The sequence below is a fragment of the Rattus norvegicus genome, chromosome 9 (assembly GCF_021556685.1).
Source record: "Rattus norvegicus strain SHRSP/BbbUtx chromosome 9, alternate assembly SHRSP_T2T, whole genome shotgun sequence".
NCBI classification, from domain to species: Eukaryota; Metazoa; Chordata; class Mammalia; order Rodentia; family Muridae; genus Rattus; species Rattus norvegicus.
In genome coordinates, this window is record NC_141542.1 from 69,923,251 (window position 1) to 69,927,539 (window position 4,289).

The 4,289-nt window shown below is 43.3% G+C and overlaps 1 pseudogene; it reads left to right on the forward strand.

The window, feature by feature from the left end:
• Positions 1-2,954: 2,954 nt before the first annotated feature.
• Eno1-ps2 (enolase 1, pseudogene 2) lies at positions 2,955-3,953 on the forward strand (annotated as a pseudogene).
• The last annotated feature ends 336 nt before the right edge of the window (positions 3,954-4,289 follow it).

Below are 4,289 nucleotides of genomic sequence, written 5' to 3' on the forward strand. Positions count from 1 at the left end.
CACATGAACCTGGGATACAGCAGCAGTCACCAAACTATAGCAGCATGAAAATGAATCTAAGCCTGCCTCGGCACTACAAGCTGGAAAACAGGACAAGTGACTTACATACTCTCCAAGTCAGAGTTCTAAAAAGAGTTCATGTGGGAAGTTTTTTTTTAAAGTGATACGAATGCATAAGCAAATGTCTTAGCATCAGGGAAATGCAAATTAAAGCTGCCTAATCAGTATGGCCATCATGAAGAAAACAAAGGACAACAAACACTGTTAGGAAAAGGAAGCTTTATACTCTGCTGTTTGGAATGTAAACTGGTACAGCCACTATGGAATTCAATGTGGAGGTGGCTCGAAAAACTAAAAACAGATTTACCATATGGCCTAGCTGTATCACCCCTGGGTATATATTTAGTAGAATCTAAGTTGGTATACACCAGAGATGCACATCCATGTATATTGCTGCAAAATAGCCAGGAAATGGAAGTAGCCTAGATGCTCATTAACAGATGAATAGATGAAGAGAATGTGATACAAATAAATATACACTGAAATTTTATGTAGCCATGAAGAAAAATGACATCATGACATTTGTAGGGAAAGTAACTCTAGGTCATTATGTCAATCAAAATAAGCCAGATTCAGAAAGAGCTCACAGGTGCTTTCTCTCACATACAGGGTATAGAGTTACATGAGAGAAGAGGCTCAGGGGGACAGTGGAAGAAAGGGAGGGAAAGGAGTAATAGGACAGAGAAGGAAGACATCAGAAGGGAGAGGAAGAGTAGGAAAAGAGGTATTGTAAGATTCAAACATAATGACTATGGCAGCCTTAGAAAAACACCAAGTGGCTGGGGCTTTCCATTATCAGAACCAGGGAGTTTCCAAAGAATTTAGAATAACACCCTGTTCCAGGAAATGGGCTAACCGGGAGGAGGGCAGGGCCCCTACCAGTCCCCATCTGCGTGCCAAAGATATCTCTCCATTGAGGGCCACCAATGAATGTAAAGGTCAATGTGCACCACCAATAGAAAGTAACTAACTCATGCTGTTATCAAAGTCTTCCCCCCCCCAGATGTATAAAAAGTGTGTGCTTTAGCTATTGGGGATCACCATTGTCTTGAGGGCAGGACAGCCCCAGTGCGCTGGATCATTAAACCTCTTGCTTGATTGCATCGTTCTCCATGTCCTTGCTTTCATGAGTGGACATCCAGGATGTAGGGCTCATCGTGTCCTACAGTATGAAATGCCCATGTCATGGAAGCAGAAGCAAGGACTGTTGGTGGAAAGGGACTAAATAGTAAGAGGAGAGCAGGGGATGTGGAGGACACTGGGTGACAGGGATGAATTTAAACAAAGTATAGCAATGTAAATCTGTGAAAATGAGACTTGTGTTGCCTTGAATCTTATTTGTTTTTCAGGATGCAGTTTTTCTCTGTAGCTCTGACTGTCCTGGAGATACTTCTGTAGATCAGGGTGGTCTTGAACTCAGAGATCCACCTATGTCTGCACCCAAGTGCTGGGATTAGAAGGGCATGCCAGCACACCTGGCATAAGGAATTAAACAAGTATTGATTTTAAACTGATATAAGCTCAGAGCTTATCTAGCCAAACACTGAACATTATAGAAATCTGAGATAGTGAAAAGTTGCACAGAGTGTCAGGAAAGAAGAGGGACATTAAGAGACCAGTCCTATTTTAGACAGACTTTAGATGTTTAGACGTAATTACTTCATATTCTATTTCCTTTTTAATATTTCTGCTATTTCAATATCAAAGATATAACAATATATTAATATCATATACAATATTTTACTTACTTTTAGCTACAATTTGAAAACCAGGATAGTTTATCTTCCCACAATCTCTGAAAACAAAGAATAATAACATGACATAGATATTTACTCCTACATGTTCTTTGGTGGTAAGAGTTCAAGCTCCTCAGAAAATCTAAATTCCCTGATTTTCTGTTTCTGTCAATGCAGTCATTGTCTTGACTTTGGAAAATGAGCGCTAGGGTCTTTCTTCTTTATGGAAGCTGACAGATTCTTCCTTGGAGTGTCAGAACATTCTTATAGGTTTATTACAATTTTGTAAAAATTTTTCTGAATCCAAGTTTAAGATTTCAATTTACAGCAACGTTTTGCTTCTTCAAGTCTACACATCTTACTAGTTTCACACTACTAAGACCTCTATTTTCAAGTTTTCCCCTAAGCCAAGTACAAGAATTTGTGCTGAGGAAAATGCCTTCCTGTGCCCCTCCCTAGACCAGGACTGAGTTATCTTTTTGTACGCACGTTCTGCCAACCTCATATTACTTTAGATAGCTTATTTTTTAACAACTCTACTTTGTAAGCTAGACTTGTTGAAGCAATAACTCCAAGCTCCCAAAAGGTATTATTCTCAGTCATAATAACAGCTTTGCTGAATTTTATTGTGTCACCATGGGGCTTTGGATGACGAAAACTTCATGGTGGACAGTACTTTAAACTTTGCAAAACATTTTAACCCATGTAGTTTTATTCTGTAACTCACTGTGGATACTTTTTGCTATTTATTCCTTGTTTAAAAATGAAAGTGATGAGTGCTGCTCTTGTCCATGCTCACATCTATTCTTAACACTCTCTTCGGTGTCTACAGAACCCTCTTTCCTTCCTTCGCAGCAATCCAACTGCCAAAAGTTCACCATATCTATTCTCAGGATCTATGCCAGAGAGATCTTTGACTTCCATGGGAATTTCATTGTTGAGGTGGATCGCTACACTGCAAAAGTTCTCTTCTGAGCTGCAGTGCCCAGCGGTACATCCACTGGCATCTACAAGGCCCTAGAACTCTGAGACAATGGTAAGACCCGATTCATTGGGAAGGGTGTCTCAAAGGCTGTTGAGCACATCATTAACATTATTGCACCTGCTCTGGTTAGCAAGAAACTGAATGTTGTGGAGCAAGAAAAGATGGACCAGCTAATGGGTGAGATGGACGGCACTGAGAATAAATCTAAATGCTATCCTGGGAGTGTCCCTGGCTGTCTGCAAAGCTGGTGCTGTGAAAAAGGGGGTGCCCCTTTACCGTCACATTGCTTACTTGTCTGGCAACCCTGAAGTCAGCCTGCCAGTACCAGTTTTCAAAGTGATCAACGGTGGTTTCATGCTGGCAACAAGCTGGCCATGCAAGAGTTCATGATCCTGCCTGTGGGGACATCCTGTTTCATGTGCATTGGAGAAGAGGTTTGCCACAACTTGAAGAATGTCATCAAGGAGAGGTACAGGAAAGACGCCACCAATGTGGGTAATGAGAGCAGATTCATACCTAACATCCTGGAGAACAAAGAAGCAGTGGAGCTGCTCAAGACTGCAATGGCAAAGGGCGACTCTACTGACAATGTTGTCATTGGCATGGATGTGGATGTCACTGAGTTCTACAGGGCTGGCAAGAATGACCTGAACTTCAAGTCTCCAAATGACTCCAGCTGGTACATCACACCCGACCAGCTGGTTGACCTGTACAATCCTTCATCAAAGACTACCAAGTGGTGTCCATTGAAGACCCCTTTGACCAGGACAACTGGGATACTTGGCAGAAGCTCACAGCTAGTGCAAGCATCCAGGTGGTGGAGGGTGAACTCACAGTGACCACCCCTAAGCTGATTGCCAAGGCTACAGGCAAGAAGTGCAACTGCCTCCTGCTCAAAGTGAACCAGATTGGTTCTGTGACCAAGTCTCTACAGGTATGTAAGCTGACCCAGTCTAATGACTGGGGGGGGGGGGGTGTTCATGGTATCCCATCAATTGGGGGAGACTGAGGACACTCATTGCCGACAGGGTGGTGGGACTCTGCACTGGGCAGATCAAGACTGGTGCCCCCTGCCAATCTGAGTATCTGGCCAAATCCTTAGAATCAAGGAAGAGCTGAGCAACAAAGCCAAGTTTGCTGGCAGGTCCTTCAGGAACCCGCTGGCCAAGTAAGGCATGAACCGGAAATCCCTGGAGCTACCGGATCCTCTGTTCCTGATGTCATCCAGTTGGCTCAAGGCCAGCCCAGTGCTTACCCCTCCCATGTCACTGCTTTCTTAAATGTCTACCCCTGACCACCTGGAGCCCTACTGGAGACCCCAGCTTTGTAATCATGTGATTGGTCTGAATCCGTGTTTCTGTCACCTGATTTTCCAGATAGTGTCTGGAACCCTCAGAACTCCAGTGTAATCTCTAGGGTGGCCACTTTCAAGACTCCCTCAGTGGTTTATATGCAAAGATAAAAGCTGCAGAAGCACCCCCCCCCAAAAAATGAAGGTGATCACAAAG